Source organism: Vulpes lagopus, chromosome 4 (genome assembly GCF_018345385.1).
Source record: "Vulpes lagopus strain Blue_001 chromosome 4, ASM1834538v1, whole genome shotgun sequence".
In the NCBI taxonomy this organism is placed as follows: domain Eukaryota; kingdom Metazoa; phylum Chordata; class Mammalia; order Carnivora; family Canidae; genus Vulpes; species Vulpes lagopus.
Genome location: NC_054827.1, coordinates 6,950,329 through 6,973,000, shown reverse-complemented (window position 1 = coordinate 6,973,000; position 22,672 = coordinate 6,950,329). Strand labels below are relative to the sequence as shown.

At 37.4% G+C, this 22,672-nt stretch overlaps 1 protein-coding gene across 1 annotated transcript in view; it reads right to left on the bottom strand.

Annotated features, from left to right (window-relative positions):
* The window catches only part of NEIL3 (nei like DNA glycosylase 3), a 141,792-nt gene extending 123,456 nt beyond the window's left edge, over window positions 1-18,336 (bottom strand). Inside the window, exon 1 of the mRNA XM_041752576.1 lies at window positions 18,242-18,336. The gene's annotated coding sequence lies outside the window, so the exon portion shown is untranslated. The remainder of the gene's footprint in view (window positions 1-18,241) is intronic.
* Window positions 18,337-22,672: the final 4,336 nt, after the last annotated feature.

The following is a 22,672-nucleotide window of genomic DNA, read 5'->3' as shown; positions in this document are numbered from 1 at the left end:
TGGATGGAACTGGAGGGTATTATGCTGAGTGAAATAAGTCAAATAGAGAAAGACAATTATCATATGGTTTCACTCATACATGGAATATAAGAAATAGTGAAAGGGACTATAAGGGAAAGGAGGGAAACTGAGTGGGGAAATATTAGAGAGAGAGACAAACCATGAGAGACTCCTGACTCTGGGAAACACACAAAGGTTTAGAGAAAGAGGAGGGGGTAGGGGGGATGGGATGGCTGGGTGATGGGCACTGAGGGGGGCACTTGATGGGATGAGCACTTGGTGCTATACTATATGTTGGCAAATTGAATTTAAATAAAATATTTTTTTTTTTTAAAGAATAAGTGATGAGAAGGAGGTTCTAAAAACAGTGTTTAGAGACTCCATGACAAATACAGTCTGGATAAAGAAATATAGGTAATTCTGACATCATATTTATTATTATTTTGCCAGATCTGTGTTGTCACCGACTTCTATCTTTATCTAATTCATATGAATGGGGCAGTTCATTCTAAAGGTATTATCTATCTCTATGTCTTCTTTAAGTGACATAAAATATATAAATTTGCAAATGGATATAAAGCAACTAAAACACTGAAAAGTAAAATCAGAAGGGCTACTATTACTCTTGGGTGAATTTATTGACCTGAGTTGCACCTTGACAGTGGTTCTTTATTCCCCGGGAGTGATGGAGTACAATTAGTTGTCCTATGTCAATGTTTTTGAAATAAGATAAGTTATTCAAACAGTTCAGTTCTTTTTATATGAAGCTAAATTCGGCATCAGCTATCAAGATTTTAGGAAAACTTGATTAGTTGCAGCAAGTGAGTTGTCTTATTGATGCTATGAGAGTATATTGAGTAGGAAATTTATGTTAGTGTCTACTTTTGCTAAAACAAAGAATAAAAGAAATAATTATACGTTTGTAAAATAATTATAAAAGAAATATCCCAAAAATAATTTGCTCTCTCCCCTTTATATTTATTTATTTACTTGTTTGGTTTTGGCTAGGTAGATTATGTCTGAAATGATAGAGTAAGTGAAGGTACTAAGTATGGTGGAAGATAAAGCTGTCAAACTTTGGAAGAATATAGATTACAATAGACAGAAGAATATAGATTACTACAGACAATGGGATCATAACTGGGAAACATAAATTAGACTTTCCCAACAGGCGCGTTAGATGTTAGATCAATAAACCATTTTAAAAGCTTTCAAAGTTTAAACTCTTGGAAGCTTTTAAGATGCTGTGAATCTGAAAATGTATGTTTTACAGTGACCTGAGAGAGCTGGTGCAGATTTAGGAGGACGATTCTTAAAGATGGATGATGTCTTAAAATTGTGTGACAATACCATCTGAGCACACCCTCATACATTGTTAAAGGCACTGATATAAAATATTGGGCTGTCTTGGTCGGCTGTTTTAAATAACAAAGCACAACATGTAAGATCAGCCCTGGCTGAAAGGAAAAGTTTTCCTGATTCTGTGATGGGTAAAAAACAACAAATTTCTTAGCAGAAATTCAATCAGAGAATGAGGTCCTTGATATCTTTTTAACTTGAACAAAAGATAAGCTACCCAAAGTGGTTTTAATTTAGCATTTATATCAGGAAAGCAGAATGCATACAATCTTATTGGGGGAGGACCTGAGAATTCATATTACTAGTTTGATTGCTCTCATTTAGAGATTGAACCAGCTGAGATTATATAATGCATCTCAAATTTCAACACTTTTAAACAGAAATACTCAAAAAATACCAGGTATTTTCGGTCAATTTGAACAACAAAAAAAATCTTAAGAGGTTTTATTTCTTTGTTGTTATTGTGATTTACTTTTTTCCAACTTTATTAGGATGTAATTGACATCTAACATTGTGTAAATTTAATGGAATGATTCGATATATTATATAACTGCCAATTATCATCACAATAAAGTTAGTTAACATATCCAGCACCTCACATAATTATAATTTTTTGTTATTGGGATGAGAATTCTTAAGATATACTTTCTCAGCAACTTTCAAATAAATATACAATACAGTATTGTTAACTGTAGTCACCATGCTGTGCGTTCCATCCCCAGAATTTTTTTCATCTTATAACTGGAAGTGTGTACTCTTTGACTACTACTTTCCAATTCCCTACCCTGGAAATCACCAATCTATTCTCTCTTTTAATGAGTCTGGGTTTGTTTTTGTTTTTTTGTTTTGTTTTGTTTTTAGATTCCCCATGTAAATAGATCATACATATTTGTCTCTCTCTCTCTAACTTATTTCTTTTAGTATAATGGCCTCAAAGTTCATCCATGCTGTCTTAAAGGTGAGGACCCCCTTCTTTTTTATGTGTGAATAATATTTTATTGTAATATATGTATATATACATAACATTTATGTACATACACACACATACCACGTGGTATGTATGCATATCACATTTTCTATTCATCTGTTGATGGACACTTAGGTTTTTTCCATGTCTTGGCTTTGTAAATAATGCTATGAACATGGGGGTATGGATATCTCTTTGAGATAGTGATTTTGTTCCCTACAGATATGTATACTGGATCACATTGTAGTTTTATTTTCAACTTTTTGAGGAACTTCCATACTGTTTTCCATAGTGGCTGCAACCAATTCACATTCCCACCGTCAGTACACAAGAGTTTCCTTTTCTTCATATCCTCATCAGTACTTGTTATTTCTTCTTGAGGACAGCTATGCTAACAAACGTGAGGTGGCATCTCATTGTGGTTTTGATTTGCATTTCCTTATGATGAGTGATGCTGAACACTTTTTCATTTACCTGTTGGCCATTTGAATATCTTCTTTGACAAAAATATGTATTTGGGTCTTTTGCCCACGTCTAACTTGGATCATGTGCTTTTCTTTCCTGCTGAATTGTATGAATTCCTTTCATATTTTGATAATTAACGCCTTACTCAGATATGTGGTTTACAAATATTTCTCCCATTTTCATAGGCTTGCCTTCATTTTGTTGACTGTTTCTTTTGCTGGGAAAAAGCAGTTCAGTTTGATGTAGCCCTACTTGTTTATTTTTGCTTTCGTTCCTTGTACTTTTGGTGTCATTTCCATACAATCATTGCCAAGACTAAAGCCAAGGGCTCTTTCCTGATTGGGAGATTTTAAAACAGATTTCCAAGAGAGATCTGAGGCATTGGTTCTGTACATGATATTAAACAGTTTCAAATTTTACAAATACTGTAAATGAGATTGATGGAAACTACAAAACCCACCTTCTTTCTATCCCCTTTGCTAAAAACCCATTGCCTAATAGTTTTGGTCCATGTTCCAAGCTTGGCCTCTCATCTCTAGTGTTTCCTCACATATACTTTCCTCTTGATCTGTCCACTCACTCTCAGGTTCATTCATTGGATTTTGTGCATCTCTGCACCCTGTTTCTGGGAACTGATAAAGGCTTAGCTATGATGTTTGCCCTAGATTATCTCCCTTACCCACTCACGTGAGCTGGAGCTCCTTTCTCTATTTGCGGCTCTTTGAAAAACCTGGGCTGAGTTCTATCCACCAATTTTGCTGTCAGATTATTCTTGTTCTGTAACCTGCTAAGGGAACCCTCCCTAATTCTAACCATGGATCCCTCAGACATGAGGGATCTAGCTCCATATACCTTCACACAGAATTCAGAGATTACCTCCCCATCCTATCTTCCATCATTTGTTTTATTTATTTTTTTAAAGATTTTATTTATTTATGAGAGACACACACACACACACACAGGGAGAGAGAGAGAGAGAGAGAGAGAGAGAGAGAGACATAGGCAGAAGGAGAAGCAGGCTCCCTATGGGGAGCCCGATGAGGGATTTGAGCCTAGGATCCCAGGATCATGACCTGAGCTGAAGGCAGACGCTCTACCACTGAGCCACCCAGGTGCCCCCATCATTTGTTTTAAAATAAGTTTTGATCTTGGAATTTTCTGATACTGTTAACAATTTGGTAAATTTCCAATACTAGTGCCATATGCAAATTATGCATTTTGAAACTTTCAATTGTCATTTTTTTTGGGACCGTTCTATTACCAGGTATTTTTTTCCATATAAATCTGTTTATATTCATCTACATGATGGAAAAGTTTGGAGAAAGGCTAGCCTGAGCCAACAGCAACGTTGGGAAATGAGAGGATTTTGTCCAAATAGACTATATTGGTAGACATTGATGAACTTACCAAAATCTTTTCATTCTGGCCCTCGGGTGCATGAGTTATTAGCTCAGTAGGGTGAATCTAGCTTTTAAAAGCAAATTCATATTGACCAAACTCCTGGCACTATGAAAAAGCCAGATGATCACTGTTTCAACATGACAAGCAGAACCATTCTGGTGAATGAGAATTCTCATGTGAGCATGACTACTTCATTCTTTTTCAGTTGACTAAAACCAAATTATGATCTAAAATTTGCTTTGTGAGAAGAACAAGGTGAGTGAATTTAAAACTAAGCTTTTAGTGAAGGAGGCGAAGACAAGTCAATTCAATCCCTATAGAGATTCCTTGAACAATGATGCTTGTGTTGTCAGCACTATAGTAGAAGTAAGAAGAAAATTTATTGAAAGGCTGATGGCTAACTCACAGGATCTTGCAAAGACGGGAGAGCCAGAATTACAAAATGAGCAAGAAGAGATTAAGGCTGTGCCAGAGCTGTACTAGGGAACTCGGTGAGCAGAATTATGCTGCTTATGCTATAGTTGGCACCGGTCACTGGGGCCACCGGTGCATCTCCAACCCTGGGTCCTTTATACTTGATGTGCCACAGCTGTGTTCTGTAGCCAGAACAGTGTCTCTACTGCTTCTTCTCTGTCCTTTTAGGGGCTGGTAGGTGCTTCCAATTGGCTGAGCCTCCTACCAAGACACCTGCGATATAGATATCCCAAGCCTAGAAACAGAGTTTAGATACTGGATGGCCAAAAAAGAAAAAAAAAAAAAGGTATCAAATATTCATCCGAACTCCTTGTGGCTAAAATAGGCCATCCCCTCCCCGAGACAGAGGTCGGTCAGGAACTGCTGACAGTGCTGCTGGGCTTCCAGTAATCCCCAGGTCAGTGTCAGACAGACCTAGTATCAAGTTCCAACTCTGACACTTTCTTACACTGTTGGGAAATGAATGAAAAATACTTAGCACACTGCTTGGCATTGGGTAAGTGTTCATCAAGTAGAAGTTATTCTTGTTTTCACATCTGTACAACCTCCCATCCTTCTCAGTCAGCTGCCCTCTCTGCAGCAGGTCTAGTCCTAGAGGTCTGGCAGATGAGTGAGTAGTTATGAGCTGGTTTCATAGCTACCCTGTCAGGGACAATGCAGTTTTCCTTATTTCCAAGTCCTAGAGAAAGCTTGACTCAGTGTCTGCTGACAATGTTTACAAGGACTGTTGTAAAAAGAATAAGTAAGTTTACACTTGAGAAAATGCCTCATGTTTTACACAGTACATTTTATACTAGGAATTCTATAGGTATAAACTTTTATTTCCTTTTGCCCAGAATGTTCCTTTCAGCTTTCATACTCCAAAATAAAATTAGAAGTAAAAATATTAATCAATTTGTAATTTCGCTTGCCATCACAAATGCATTCCTTAACCTCTTATCCTCAGTCAGGTACAGTGATCCAGGTACTGCATCCTGGATGGGGGTGGAGCAGTAAATGTGATACACATTCTATTATATCAGTGCAGGGTAAGATTTGGTTTTAATGTGATTTAACAAACCATTTCAAATTTAGAACAAGAAGTGTATTTTCTCCCTCATTCTTGGAAGATATGAATGGATCTCTCCTAGCAGGAAATGCAAAAACATCTCTGCAAAATTTTTTTAAGCATCTATCCTGTGCCTAAACCATTATAGAATTGTGTGATCTAACTTGATTCTCAAAACAGCTCTGTGAAATCAGAGTTATTTATTGTTTCCACTTTAAAAAAGATAGAAGGTAGGTAATTTTATTTCATTTTAAACCTGCTTAAAGAGACTTACAGAGTATTTTTCTAGGTCCTTGTGTTTTCCTAGACTAACACCAAGGGGTTTGACATAGTTTTCTAGTTTTCCCCTTCTCACAGTGACACCGAAAGCTCTCAGATTCACTAGTGGAGAAACAGGAGAGCTTATCCCCCACCTGTGTGGAAACCAATGTCAAGCAGCTTTCTGGTGAAACATCTATTGATCATGCAGGCAGCGTAACAGAGCAGCTGCACCCACACACAATGAAGCCAGACTGCCTGGGTTCGAATCACAGCTCTGTCACTGATTGGCTGCATGACCTTGGGAAAGCCACTTAACTCTTCTGTGCCTTAGTTTCCTCATCAGTAAAATAGAAGATAATGAGGTAGGTACTATGATTTTACTCATTTTACAGCTGAAGAAACAAAAGTCTTAACGAGGTGGGAAGTAGCAAATGGAAATTGTTCAGGTTAGAGCCTGTATTTCATCATTACGTTTCTCCATATCTTCTTATGTGATATTAGTAGTACATAGATGTCTAATAAAGACCTCTTAGATTAACAAATAATCTCAATCTCTTGGGTGTTTTGGGGGAGGGAGTTAGGAAACTGTGAAAAAGGGAGTTTAGCCATGTTTGTCTCTAAGTGTCCAATAATAAAGGTATTGAGACCTTTTTCCTACATGGTATAGATCTTTCTCTTTAAGGAGGCAGAGACATATTTGAAACAGGGTGGTATTTTAAAGGCAGGCTTATAAGGGATTGAATCACGGATCCACTACCTAGAGTTCTTATGACTTTGGGGAAATTACTTAACTATTTGGCTTCAACATTTTTACGTGTAAAATGGGGAAGGCAATACCGAAATACAAAATAGGATTGTGCATGAAATTACCTAATTCATGTATGTGCACACAGATGTGCATTCTTTTTCCGTGTGAGTAGAGAAGCTCTTCTAAAAGAAGGTTGAAGTGAAATTAAATCCATGGCACAACTTGTCATGTCTCTCTTATGCACAATTAGAGTACTAAAGACAGTTGTCAATAAGTTTGATCTTGTGTACCACTGTGATGACAATGGTGGGGTCAAATTATTTTTCAATATTAAAAATATGCCTAAAATAAATGAAAACATTGCCACTGATTGCTACCTTGAACATCTAGGTATAAATTGTTCTATTGCGATAAAGACAAATGTGAGGCAACCATATGTAAAACAGGCCCATCAAACACCAGAAAGTCAATAAGAAGTATTTTTTTAGTAGAGTGTAGAGAAACTGCTAATCTCAGAAACCTAGTAATGAGCTTTCACAGGTTGGAGAATAAGAAATGTTGAATTAGCTAAACCTAAAAGGGAGGAAGAAATATTAGGATCATTTACAAAAGAAATAATAAGGTAAACAGGAAAGTCAAGAGACTGCAGACCAATAAATTTCTCTAGTAGCTGTATTAGTTTTTGTTTACTTTTCATTTCTAATCAATACTACAGAGAGCAACAGAGGTGCACAATGTAACAAAGAGAGAAATAAAGAAAATTAAGGAACAGGAAGAGAGATGACTTATAAAATTTAGAGCTTTGGGGAAAGATCCCAGAAAAATAACAGTTTAAATTCTTGAAGGGAGAAAAGGAAAAAAAAAAGTTAGTGGAAAGTTCTTAGCAGATTTGTGAGATCTGGAAAAAGAATACTGAGTATAAAGTATCTACGGATGAAGGAGATTTTTACTCATCCAAGACACCTTACATAAGACATTATTTAAACTACTACTACAAAGTACTCTATATAAGAAAAGGAAGATTTAAGGTTTAAGCTTTCTTTAGCAGCCACTGACCGGAGTTTCAATTGACATTCAAAATCTTTATCTCAAGATAAAGCATCAAATAGAAATAATTAATCAATGTTGTAAAACCACCATCCATGAAAGACATCAACTCTTTAGCCCTTAGATATGAATCTTAGAGTTGTCAAGTACCAGAACACAGTGTTAAATCTGCAAAATCCTCCGAAAACCCAAATAATTTACATTGTCATTTATCGTCACTCTCAGAAAAATGCAGTGTTCTTTAACGACAGAATTATAAAAAAAATTAAGTAACCTTAAATAAGTAACTCCTTGGATTTGATGCTACCAACTCCAATCCAGCTACCGTGACTTGGGGTGGGGTTTCTAATGCTGTATATTTAAAATTTCCATCCCATTTATCATCCCATTTACCCTTTACTCACGGAAAGTATTTGAAACATAGAAGAGTTACCTGGAATGATTATTTTCTCCTCTAAGCTGTTGAAAGTACTCTTTACCACTTTGAAAGGTCTAAGCAATAGAACAGATGCCACAACTACTAGTGTGTCTGGCTGTAAAATTTTCACTGACTACCTACCTATTTTTAAAAATTATAAATCTAGATTAACCAAGTCGACAGAATCATGTTAACTCTTAATGTCGGTTTTTCACGTTAGTAATGCCTGGCAGCAAAGCTATATTTGAATGTACTTTCATGAAACAAAGAATAAAAGAAATTTGGATGCAATATTTGTCAAAGAATCACTAAATTCATGGAGTCTATAGCTTTAACACATCTAAAAAGCACAATACACTTTTTTCAATAAGAGAGATTTATTTTTCACATGCTTTCCCAACTATACACTTGTATAGTGAAGATAATGAATTTAGACTATAGATACTGTAAAAAAAAAAAAAAGAGAGAGACTATAGATATTGTTATACCACAATATTAGGACAAAAATAATTAGGACAAAAATTAGACTATTAATGTTGTTATACCTCAATTTTAGGACAAGCTATTAATAAGATTAATAGGAAAAACTGAATGAGAAGTTTAACGATGACTTGACCATCAAAATCAGGCCGGCAACCTATAGGCCCAATCGCACCCATTGTTTATTTTTGTAAATAAAGTTTTATTGGAACACAGCCATGCTCATGTGTTTACATATTGTCTATGACTACTTTCATGCTACCATGGCACAGCTGAGTGTTGCGATGGACTCCATGGCCTGGAAAACTTAACTTTTTACTGTCAACAAAAAATCTTGTCATCTCCTGATCTTAAAGATCACTGGAAACAAATTTTATTTTACAACATTTCTTAAACCATGGAAACCTCATAACAAGACTAGGGCTCATCGTACCCTTTTATTCAATTATTTACTATCCAATGTCTAGGGTACATGGAAAAGTTTGTTTTTTTTTTCTCCTGAAAAATTCCTTGATTGATTCAAAAGTTATGAATTTTGTGAAGAAGTCAAGCTGAGAAAATTCTAGTAGATTGTCTAAGGGCTCTTTATTGGGATCAGCATGAGAGTCCACAGCCTGTTCAAATACCATTTTCTCAGTTTGTGTATCTGTATCTGAACATCCTTCTTGTTTGCGATTCACAGTTTTTGGATACTAGAATGATAAAGGCTCAAATGATTTTCATAGTAGCTCATGATTCAGAAAATTTAAGATTAACTGATCTGGACAAATCTTAATCTTTAGAGATAGGATTATGAGGCTAAGAAGTTTAAATAACTTTTCCTCCAAGCTGTATGACTAGAATTAAAAGCCATAATTTCTGGCTCCCAGTTCAGAGGTTTTTCTTTGTGCAAGCCAATTTTTTAAAACAAAATTGTGACGTAAAAGTCAGAAAAGTTAAATACACGTGGAATTAAATATAGTAGGCAATTAAACTTTGTATTCCCTTCTAACATGTGTGTTATTTTCATGACTTTGAAGACAGAGATGGGGAGGTGAGATCTAGGTACTGGGCCTGGGTCTCTCAGGGTGGTGTGTGTGACAGTAGCAGAGCAGGCTGTGCACAGTTTGACATGAACCCAGTTGAGTACCTTGGCCTAAAACCATTGCCAAATACCAAATTCAAAGAGATAGCCAGGAGAGTCAGCTGATCCCAATACTAAAGTTTCCCTAATATCGTAAAGTTGGAAGCATTATGGTCTGCTCTTTCTTCATTTTTTCCACTTTTTGTGCTAGCTCCTCTTCTGTTTTTGAGAAGGGAGAAGGAATAGAGAAAAGAGCAAACACTTCTTTACCCAAGTGAGCAAAGTTGCTATTTTCTTATTGGCTGGTCACCCTGCTTTATACTCCTTGTACATGGACGTTATGTGGAGTATCATTCTCATGAGAGGTTTGACTTTTGAGTGGCTCCTCTAGGTACTGGTGTTTGCACTCACCACCTCGACCTATCCTGCTGCTCACAAGGCGCTCACAAGCACCCTTCTGGGACTGCCTCTTTCCCTCCCATGTTGTGGCCTTCTTGGCAAAGCTGTTAATCCCAATATACCATCTATGGCCAGCTCTAGGGAGTGTGCATGGGCATCCAGCTTCTGTGCCTCTTGGGGACTGAGAATCTTGAGAAGTCTCTCTCTTCTAGTCACTGTGGTGAAGTGAAGCTATTGACCAAAATGCTGTTCTCCTGGTAGGGCAACTCATCTACATTTGCTTAAACACCATATAATATATCAACTAGGTATATCCCTAGAATAGGATGGGAGAGTATGGCCACAGTCGAAGAGGTGTTAAGGAAGTTTTGGCCCCTTCTCCAGAAGCCCTAGGGAAATGGCTGACTGCTGCCTAGATGTCCTTTAAAATGTAGAGTATTTAGTACATTTTTTTCTTCAGCTTTCAATCTTCACTATGATTACAGAACATGTTAGTACATATGAATTCACAACATAGGTGTTCTTCTTTGGCCATGCTATTATTAATGGGCAGTAGTGTTAGTTCCAATTTTTCTCTATTACCAAGAATGCTCCAGTGAGCATCCAGGGTTCATACCTCTGTGTGGATATGAATTATTTTTTTCACAGGGAAAATACCAGGAGGGAGAACTAACTGCTTAGTCACAGGGTATGAAAATTTAAAGTTTTAATATATGTTGATAAATTGTCCTCCCTAAGTGACTATTCTAATTTATTTTCCCAAACCTCCAAAAATAATAAACATCTGCTCAAATACAGGATCAGGACTCTGCAATCACAGCAACAGTGAAATATCTCTTAAAACCCATTATATTGACAAATGTGAACTTTTATATACTGCTGGTGGGAAGGGAAGGGAATAGGATTTAGGTAATGTTCACATCTGTCATTTTTTTTCTCCAAATCGTCACCAAGAAAAATGTCAAAATATTGAAAAATTGAAACTCTATTATAACAAATACCTGTAGACTCACCATCAATACACACATACATGCACTCATGCAAACACACACACACATCTGAACCATTTGAGAAGATCAAGTCTCCTTATTTCTAAACACATATATCTTAGATAGCATTCATTGTTTTGTCTACTAAGTGAGGATGATTATTAATTGTATGCTATATCTGTGAAGAAAAGGCAAAATAATATATGAAAAGCACGCAGAGCAGTACTCAGGTCATGGTGAGTACTCAAGTATACAAAAATGATACGCCTATTCCCCTAAACAAATATATGAAATAGACATGTGTGCATGCTTTTTCTTAATGAGTTTGTTTTTTAAGATTTATTTATTTATTTGACAGAGAGAACGCAGGAACCCACACTAGCAAGGGGAGGGTCACAGGGAGAGGGAGAGAGAGAGAATCTCAAGAAGACTCCCATCTGAGCATGGAGCCTGATGGGAGGCTGGTTCCTACGACCCATGAAATCATGACCTGAGCCAAAATCGCCAGTCAGACACTTAACCGATTGAGCCACCCAGGTGCCCCCTATGTGTGTGTATTCTTAAATGAATATGTAGTTTTTTTTTTTGTTTTTTTTTTTGTTTTTTTTTTTTTTAATTTTTTTTTTTTATTTATTTATGATCGTCACACACACACACACACAGAGAGAGAGAGAGAGAGAGAGAGGCAGAGACATAGGCAGAGGGAAAAGCAGGCTCCATGCACCGGGAGCCCGACGTGGGATTCGATCCCGGGTCTCCAGGATCGCGCCCTGGGCCAAGGGCAGACGCCAAACCGCTGCGCCACCCAGGGATCCCTGAATATGTAGTTTTGTTTATATCTTGAGTTTATAAGCTGTTTTTTCCCCTGAGTCCTGCTCTCTCTTTGAAGAGATAAAATGAAGCCTGCAACATGTTAGATATCTCAGTGAAAATATCTAGATTATAGAATGCTATTTACTTATATATGAGAATCCACTCTACTGGTGGAAGAGCAACTTTAGCTAACTGGGTCCTTTTTCATCTTTTATTTTTTAACTAAAACCCACATGTGTGATGTTGGCCAATAAAAGAGAGACTATAGAATTTTCAAATATAAACAGTTAAACTAATGTCCTTTAAAAAAATGAAAAAAGGCTAGTCCTCATGTTTCTTATAATTTTTTACCCTTCAATATTTTCTTTGTTTCAGCTGACCATAGCGTTATTATTTAAAGGTAAGAATGCTCTCCTGAGTAGTTTGTTTGTTTGTTTGTTTTCCTGAGTAGTTTCAAATGATCCTCTAAAAGGAATATGTTTTAGGAATCCTGAAGACAGAAAAAAACCTCTTATAGAGTAGGTGTTCAGTAAACATTGGTTAATAGCAGTTAATTGCATATATGAATTTTTAAATGAGTTGATAATGTTCTTTGTCAGGAAGATAAAATCTGCAATCCAACTCCTCCACAAAATAATGAATTTTTCATTGATTATTACAAGTCATAAATTTGAGGTTGTCAAAAACTTTCAAACATACTAAAACCTTTGTTTCCATTATAAAAAAGGAATCTTTATCTTTCAGGAAGTAGTGTATTCCCCGTGCATATAAAACCCGGGCTGAAGCCAGGTAATCTGTTTGAAACAGTCTGTGAGAAACATCTTTTTACATAGATGTTGCTGCTAGAGATTGCAATATGCACAGTGCTGGTTACAATAAAGTCTGATTAATTAACTTTTATTTTTTAATAATTCATATGCCATAGAATGCAAGTCAATCAGAAAATTACTTTCAGTAAAATTTTGCTACCAGATAATAAAATGAAGTCATTAGGAGCCTACATGACAGATAACCAAATAACAATTAAGAACCCAATTTTCTTTGCTGAGTTTGGACTTAAATAAAATCTTCACTTAATCTCTGGAAGAGTAGTTCTTTGTTATTAATTAAATCTAGGATTTTTGCTGTTGAAATCACCACACTGGTTTAGTTTTATTTTTGCAAGGCTATGAGAAATGTTATTGCTGCTTCAACATATATAGTACACAACACATAAAAATGTATCTCATGCTTTGTGAACAGAAACAAAAATTCTCAAGCATTAACAATTATATCAGTGGGAGTTTTTGCATTAAATTAAGCTTGAGGGAAGGAAGCAATGTGGGCTGTAAACAAGAAAAATATTTCTCTTAAGACAGTTAAATGTTAACTAGGTGCATTAATCAAATTATGATGTAATGTTCTGCAAAGTCAGCTATAAAAAGTGTTTTCCATTACTTTTCTACTTTCCCATTAATTTTTTTGCAGTAAAAACTAACTGCTATATATAGCAAAAGGAAAGTACCTAACTTGATGTGTCATTTCCTTTTGAGCCAAAGAACCTATAAAATTTCTGTGTGAGAGAATATTAATTGCAACTATACCTTTTATGGCAGAAAACCTTAGCACTTTGGCTGTCTGCCTGTTTTCTTGAGGGCAAAAATTATTTCTTATTCCTTTATTTTTTTAAAATTTTTGGCAAATTTCTAGGGATAAATGCAGTGCTTAGAATATTTTCACAGCTTGCTCTTTGTAGAAGGAAGGAGAGGTGGAAACAGGAGGGAAGGAAGAAAAGAAGGGAGGAAGGAAGGAAGGAAGGAAGGAAGGAAGGAAGGAAGGAAGGAAGGAGGAATTTATGCCAGACAATTTAACTCAATTAGTAAATTCTAGGAGGGGTAAATATATACATTTGGAAATGTACTTGAAGTTCACCTTATTTATTTATTTATTTTTAAAAGATTATTTATTTATTTATTCACGAGAGACACCCAGAGAGAGGTAGAGACACAGGTAGAGGGAGAAGCAGGCTCCCTGCAGGGAGTTCGATGTGGGACTCAATCCCAGGACTGCGGGATCACGCAACCTGAGCCAAAGGCAAATGCTCCATAGCTGAGCCACCCAGATGCCCCAAGTTCACCATACTTAAAATAGGGAAAAACAAACTGGTGAATGTACATCATACCTTTTTGTATTATATTAGTGTAACAAATGCATTTTAATCCATACAAGTCTGCTAGCTTTAATCTCGGACAATTTACATCCTTTGCTGGTTTAAAATTCCTTAGGTGAATGATGATGGAATTTTAGGCTTGATCAAGTTTTTCTAACATTATGAAGAAAGGCAGATAAGGGCATGCAATGCAGATTGCCTTCTCCGTGTTTTCATAGTTGGTAGTGGAGGTGTGCATAAAAGTGAGCTTCTGGGCTGGGTATTGACCCCAAGAAAATGAAAACATGAATTCAAAAGGATACATGCACCCTATGTTTATTGCAGCATTATTTGCGATAGCCATGATATGGAAGCAACCAAAGAGTCCACTGATAGACGAATGGAGGAGGAATATATGGCATACACATACTACATACTACCTGCACGTGTGTGTGTTCCCACACACACATGCTGGGGTGTGCATAGCAGAATATTTTGCAGCATGGAAAAAGGATGAAGTTGTGCCATTTGCAACAACATGGATGGACCTGGAGGGTGTTACGCTAAGTGAAAGAAGTCAGACTGAGAAGGACAGATATCATGATATCACTCATATGTGGAATCTACAAAAGCAAAGGAATAAACAAACATAAAGCAGAATCAGGCCTATAAACAGAACAAACTGATGGTTGTCAGAAGGGAGTGGAATGAAGCGATGGGCAAATTGGGTGAAGGGGAGTGGGAGGTACAGCTTCCAGTTACGGAGTAAATAAATCACGGAATAAAAGACATAAGGAATATAGTCAATGATCCTGTAACAGTGTGTATGGTGACAGATGGGAGCTACACTTACGGTGAGCACAGCATAACATATAGAGTTGTCAAATCACCATGTGGCACACCTGAAACTAATTTAACATTGCGTGTCAGTGTCAACTATACTCAAAAAAAAATTTTTTTTTAATTTTAAATAGAATCTCTTCAGCTGGGGGAGGAAAGAAAGAGTTGCTGGGAAACTCTCAACAAATACAGTAACATTACTGATCTTTCTCCTGACTCCTCCCCAGCCAGTGACCATGGTAATGGCAGCAGGAATGGTGGCGGTTGAACTTAGACAAGTCTTGCCATTTACCACATCTGCAGTGGAATTTCTACCACAGCATTTAGAAGCTCACATTGTTCATTCATGTGTTTGTTTGTTTGTTTGAAGAGGCCTTCTGTGAACAAGAGTTAATTAGTCCGGATTCTTTTTCTTTACTGCACAATCATGAGAGCTTTGGGAAATGCATTTCATTTCCTTGGGTCATGAAAATTAAAAATGAAGTTTATATTTAATGGATCCAATAGTTGGGGAAATTATATTTAAGCATACTGCTATAGAACAATGGCTTTTGGTCAGGAGATATTCCCAGGTAGGAGAAAGTAAAGTCCAGTTTAATAGCAGTGCAGTTTTAGTTTGCAATATATAAAAATTTAAGAGATGAAAAGAAAGCCAAAACAGTTTTGGACTACACAGGGAGTTGGAGAAATAAAACTAACCTGCAGAAAAGATCATGCAATTACTGTAACTAATTTCAGAAATGTAATGAAGAAACATAGTTTGGGTTTGCGGTTAAATTAGGTAGGAATCCAATAAAATTCCACAATGATTTTAAGGAGGAACTTACTTGGTTATTTTGAAACATGTGATTAGTTAGTTTTGCTGAGTGAGTTTGCCTTCTTTTTAGAAGTTGATCTATAATCAAGGTAAACCTTCTCTAGGAAAGGGTAGAAGTTCTAGCCAAATGGAGGGAACAGGCATGGGTGGGTATGAGGGGAAGCCTTCCTGAAGGTAAGCTCCTTGAAGGCAGATCAAATATATCTGAACTTCCCATACACCTACTAGCTCAGCACTGAGCTCAGAAATGTTCTCTAAGAATGTTTTGGCATTGGTTTGCTTCAGAATTTAGGTGCATTATCTGCAAGAATTATCATTGACATAGAATAAAATGTCCTAAAAATTTTCAAGATGAAATTAATATAGTCAGAATTCTGGGGTCTCCACTGGAATTTATCTGAGTCCAAATATCTTAAAAAGATCTTTTTTTTGAGGAAATACTTTACGTTATTTTCAGACAGCCTGTGGCCAACCTCAGATGGAAGTGGGCTAGCTCCCAGGACCAATAATTTGTCAAGTGCCAAAACCTGTGCAATGGAATGGAAATCTGTCTTCTGACAGCCTGATATTTGAAGCGTAGAGGTCTCATGTCAGAACATCCAAGTCTGCGCTGAATGTGATCCAGGATTTCCTGAAAGTCTATGTGAGATATATGATATTGGAAGGAAACCATCTAGGATCTGTCAACACACTGTTTTCCTAGATCTTCTAATCTTTATCACCAGAAAGCAATGTGCCTGGAGCATATTTTCCAAAATCTCATGGATATGTATAAACTATCTTCTGTTAGCTTTGTTGCAAAAGTTAGCTGAGGGTATTCTAAAAGAAACTGTCTTGGGAAGTGTATTTATCTGCAGATAATGTACCTCATCTTCCAGTTTACTTCTTACAGAACTAAGCGGAAGAGATAAAAGAGCTGCCCTTTAAAGTCATTCATACTATGAGTCAAATTCAAGAAAAAGAGTTGGGGAAGGGGGATAAGCTGTCGATTAGGATCCTGGCTACACCCTTCATTGACTGATTAAATAAATCATTTTGCTGTATCAACTGGTGTCAGACTTGGTGGTAGGCCCAGCCACACAGTGATGAATGGGACAGGCTGCAGAGGCCAACAGCACTAGACTGTTCCCTGATCAGAGGAGCACCACTGACTAGAAGAGCTGTGGCCCCTGTGGGCTGGCCAGGGAGCTATGTGGTAGCCTAGAGTGAGGTCTGTCCATTAAGGGCAAAAAATAATTAGCTTTTTTTCTCAAAAGATTTATTTTAATTAAATAATTTAATTATTTAGAGAGAGAGAAAAAGAGAGAGCATGAGCAGGAGGAGGAGGGACAGAGGCAAAAAGAGAAAGAGAACCTCAAGCAGATGTCCCGCTGAGCTCAGAGCCTGATTTGGAGTTTGATCCCAGGACCCCCAAATTGTGACCCAAGTAGAAACCAAGAGTCAGTCGCTCAACCCACTGAGCTACCCAGGGACCTCAAAAATTACATTTTAAGCCTGGGATTCCAATCTGAAGGATAGAACATGGAAACTAACACAAGTCATCATTTTCTTAATTCTTCAAAGGAGGGTCGATAGCTAGCATTCTAAGAATCATAGGAGAGAAGTTAAGGCATTGCTTATGATGCAGGTGTGGGGGCATGAGGGCTTAATTTTCTCATGAAATCCTGGTTGAGGAATTAGAATGAAAAAATATGAAATTATCCAAAGGGTAACTGGAAAGTTAAAGCAAAAACACATATTGAAACAGAAATAGTAATTACTGTGTATATAGGACCTGTTCTAAGTGTAATACATGTGTCAACTCATTTAATCCCAGCAAGTGGCTTTATTATTGTCCTAATAATTGATGGACAAACTAAGGCACAAAGTGGTTAAACAACTTGTTTGAAGCTAATAACTGGTAAAACTGGGGTTTACACCTAGGCCCTATGGATTTAGGGCCTGAGGTGTGTAACCTGAAGAGTAGCTGAGCCCTATGAGTGGCAGGACTGGGCCTTTGTCCCAGTGTTGGGAGAGGCAACCTGCCATTGGCCACAAGTGTCCCTAAATGTACTCCTTATACCTGTAAGAAATGCAAAGTGCTGATCACCCTCTATCTGGGGCCACCCCTCAGGATTGTATTTGTCCTGAGCAACTTTGAGGGATGAGAAGATGTTTCCTCCTAGACACAGAGCCAGCCTGCCTGCTCTTGCTCTAAAACTCAGTTTTCCTCTCTGGGAACACACTCATGAGTGTGCAGGCTGCATGCTGAGGTCTTTGCAACGTTCTCGTGGAACGAGGTTGGGATGAGAACCAACATGAACCAACCTGAAGCTCTGGATTGGATGCTTCTGCCATGAGTAACCAAGTCTTAGGCCACTGACCCAGAAGTCTTGTGTCTTCTCCTGGCATCTGTGAAACAGGAACAGGCTACCTTGTCACCTTCAGGTAATGAAAAATCCCAAACCATGCTGTTTCTGACACACAGATGGCAGTTATAGAGCAGAGGGACTATGTTCACCTCTGAGCTTCCTTCCCTACTCACCATCCATTCATCCAAGGGAGCATCATCCCAGTTCTCAGCGATATTGACGCTCAGCGATATCTCAGCGAGATGGGATGCAGAAAGTACAGAGAGGCTGCAGGAAGACAACAGAGACAAGCACATTTTTCTTAAAGTGGTTCTGCTGTTTGTAAATGAAATGGCTGGAAGCACACTGGAAGTGTGTGTGCTTCTTTTCACAGTTCCTAGCAAAAGTGACTTCATCCCGGTAGTTTTTTGATTCCCTTCTATTTTCATCTTTCATTTTTATACCTTCTCTACACTTCATCACAGGTCAGAAAGTTTATAGTTATACAAAATCATTTTTCCCCTTGTTTTGCAAGATCATGCGGAAATTCGGTGACCCAGGACAAAGTTACAGTTTTTAGATAAATTCCTCTCTCCAATGTCACTTTATGTAGTCCTGCCTCAGTAAGCAATCTAGGCCATAGAAGGTATTACCATTTCGCTAAATCTATTAAGTTTCAACTGCTAAGACATCTTTACTATACAACATGTGCAAACTGCACAAGTCAGTTACACTCAACTCATAATTCTTTCATCGAATCCCCACTGTGTGAAATATATGAAGTACCCTCTTCCTCTTTCTTCTTCTTTCTTTTATTTTCTTTCTTTCTTTCTCTCTCTCTCTCTCTCTTTTTTTTTTTTTTTTTTTGGACTTTCTCTTGACTTTTTTAGTTAACTGGAAATGAGTTCAACTGTTTTTGGACTTTTCTCAAGCCACCAAGAGTGGCAAGTGTTACAAATGTCAACTTTTTTTTTTTATCTTGTAATGATAATAATTCATAAACAGTTGAGAAAAGTTGGTAAGATTTCCAGGAAAAGACATTTGGAGGTTGAAACCAAACTCGGAACATTACAAATTTTTCAGGTTGAATTTGCCCTTAGGTCACCATAATACATACTTCTCTTAACATGAACTGAGGTTATTCACCTGATAAAATCCTACTTCTGAAAGGAATTGTACCGATGCAGCTAGAAGGGGACATCTGTCATTTATATAATTACAACTTATTATTTCCCTTTACATGTTATCCTCTGAAATAATGAGCCCCACTTTGGAAACAACCTCCTAGGATCCTTTTCAGTATATCTTGACCCCCACCCCCATATTACAGGTGGGACATTTAAATCAAAGTGTCTTTACATAGTAATATTTTTCACTCAATTGAGAGTCATAGATAATCACCCAAGTGAAGTGACAATCAAAACCTAACATTTAATATTTAACACATGTTAAAACATTGTAATGTTTTATGTTAATACACTTAAAATATGTTAGAGATTATATTCTAAATTGACAGTTGCTCAGCACCTATTTACATTTTGGTTGTGAACAAAATACTTTCAGAGGATTGGCTGACAGATATGTATTTCATTCTTTTCTACTGATTTTAAAATCTATCCTTAAAAAAATCGATAAGCAAATAATTGACTCTATCTCAGCTCCCAGTGAGAGTCAGACAGTTTATGTTATTTTAATTTCAATTCCATGGACTGGTTTGCCCTGGCTCTTGCCCACTAACGACTAGCTTTTCTTCCTGACTGCCAGCTACTCTGATCTATAGAGACATTGGTCTCATACTAGTTGCAGCCCTACACAGATGCAGCCTACCTAGAATTTTCTGTTAGCTCCTAAAATTGTTTTAAGTTCTAATCCTTACAAAAAAACCACATATGTGATGGAATATCTGTATCAATAAATCACTTTTTCTATCAAGAAAATTCTATCCTTAAGTTATAACATCAGAGTTACATGTTTGAATGGCCTCAATTGGACCCAGTCACCCTCCTCAAACTATACTTTGATTTGATACTCTTCTTTGGATCTGAAGGATCAAAAACTTACTCGTTACTTTTGTTTATTCATCCGTCCATCCATCCATCCATCCATCCATGATTCATTCAAATTGTTATTGAGCCAGGAATATGGTTGGCACAGAGAAAATAATTATTAACAAAACCAAACATGGAACCCAGTCTCCTGAAGCTTATGGTGCAGGGACAGACATTGATCAAGAAATCAAAGACAGGGAGGCACACCACAAGAGACTCTTAACTCTAGGGAACAAACTGAGAGTTGCTCAGAGGAGGTGGGGGGGGGGGGTGGAGTAAATGAGTGATGGGCATTAAGAAGGGCACATCATGTAATGAACACTGGGTGTTATATGCAAGTGACAAATCACTAAGTTCTACCCCTGAAACTAATAATACACAATATGGTAATTAACTTGAATTGAAATAAAATCTTGAAAGAAAAAAAAAATATCACATGAATGAATTACAGAGAGTTACAAAGTGAGATAACTTTCCTGGAGCAGAGATACCTTGGTCTCAGAGGGCCCATAAAGTAGGAACATGACTTTAATTGACTCAATTGAGGTGCAGTTTAGAGAGCGTTCTCGGGCCAGAATATGTAGGACCCTGATTGTAACCTTATGGACTTTGATTTTTATTCCAAAAGCAATGGAAAACCACTTAAGGAATTTAAGCACCAGGGCAACATCAGCAGATCTTAGTTTTACAAGATGGCTTTGCCTGAGGCACGGAAAAGAGATTGAAATGGGTCCTGGGGGAAAGAGCCTAGTTCTTAGGCTTCTTGTGAATGTGATTCTTGTGGAGGTTTGTTAAGAATATTGTTTACTACATTTTGCAGTTCCCTATCAATGAGGACCTAAGGGAAAGTTGTGCCTCCTGATGCAGTACTGGGAATAGTTGGGTAGGCCTGACCCGAGTTACTATTGTTTTTATCTTATAAACACTTGATAGATATCTTATAAGTATTTATTTATTTTATAAACACTAAGGAGATATTTAGAAATAATACAACTCATTATGCTCTCATATTCTTATTGGCTTCCAGAAAAAGCTAAAGCCAAGAGTACTGGACTCCAGGGTATTACATTTTGTGCTTCCTTCATTCCTAGTTTTATCTTATCTTATAACTTATTTTCCTTTGCCTTAAATTTGCTTTTGCTTATTCTTTTGTTAAGTAGGCTCCACACCCAGTGTGGAGCCCAGCACAGTGCTTGAACTTGTGACCCTGAGATCAAGACCTGAGCTGAGATCAAGAGTTGGACACTTAACCACTTAACCGACTGAGCCACCCAGGTGCCCCTGTTTTTTGCTTAATTTTAATATTATTTTGTACCCCTAGCACAAAATACCTGTAATACTATTACATTAAACACATGTGTTACTACCTTAGAAGAAATGTTTGACAAACAGTAAAATGTGTTGACAATATACCCACCATACACAAGGGCAAGATACTGGAGATGGAATAGGGGTATGTGGAAAAACCATGGTCCTTTTGTACCAAATTGCCACTTAAAGACTGTGACAGCTAATCTCTCTGTTGCTAGGAACTATATTGTTTCAAGATGTGTAAAACTGGCAGGGACATAAATTCCAGACATCATTCACTCTTGGCTTTGAAGCATGCTCATGGTATCTGGTATTATGCAATGTTCTTTGGAATTTGTAGAAGAATCTGACTACATCTAGCTTGAGATGTGAAAGGAAAAAAAAAGATCTTATCTTAGCAAAGTGATAATGCAGTGTTTTAAATACATCCCAGCTTAGATGACACACAATACTTTTCTCAATGGTTCCGGGGAGCCTAAGTCATTGTGATTTGATAGCACACAAAGTCAATGAGAAATAGACATGAGGAATTTGAAACGGAAGTGTACAGTCTTTCTGGATCTTTACATTTGTTTCAATTTCTCACTAATGACTCTTCAAGGACTTGAATACAGTAGTCACCCTTTTAGGTAACTTCTATGATTAAAAGTAAGAGAAAAGCAAGTAGGATGTTACATACTCATTTGGTGGAGTCTTCAAACTCTAAAAGACGATGATGAGACTACCAGTCTATGGGGGTGTCAAACTTAACAATGGAGCAGAGGCAACAAGAAACTGCTCGACCCAGGAGTAGATGGGAGTAAAGGCTCGCCAGAGGAATCATTCTATACCATAATCAACAGTCTGTACACGTCACTGCCTCGGGCTTGGCTCGGCTTCATCTGGTGCACATCTGTTGGTCTCACCCAGGAGTTCAAGAAGGGCACTGAACACTAGTGATGAAACTGCTCTGCAAAGATATTCTGATTGGGATCCCTGGGTGGCGCAGCGGTTTGGCGCCTGCCTTTGGCCCAGGGCGCGATCCTGGAGACCCAGGATCGAATCCCATGTCGGGCTCCCGGTGCATGGAGCCTGCTTCTCCCTCTGCCTATGTCTCTGCCTCTCTCTCTCTCTCTGTGTGACTATCATGAATAAATAAAAAAAAAAAAAAAAAAAAAAAAAAAAAGATATTCTGATTGTTCCATCAGATGGACCTCTTAACAACCCTAGCTTCCCAAACTGCATCCTCAGAGTGTTTTTCCAAAACAATGAGGTGGCAACCTTTAT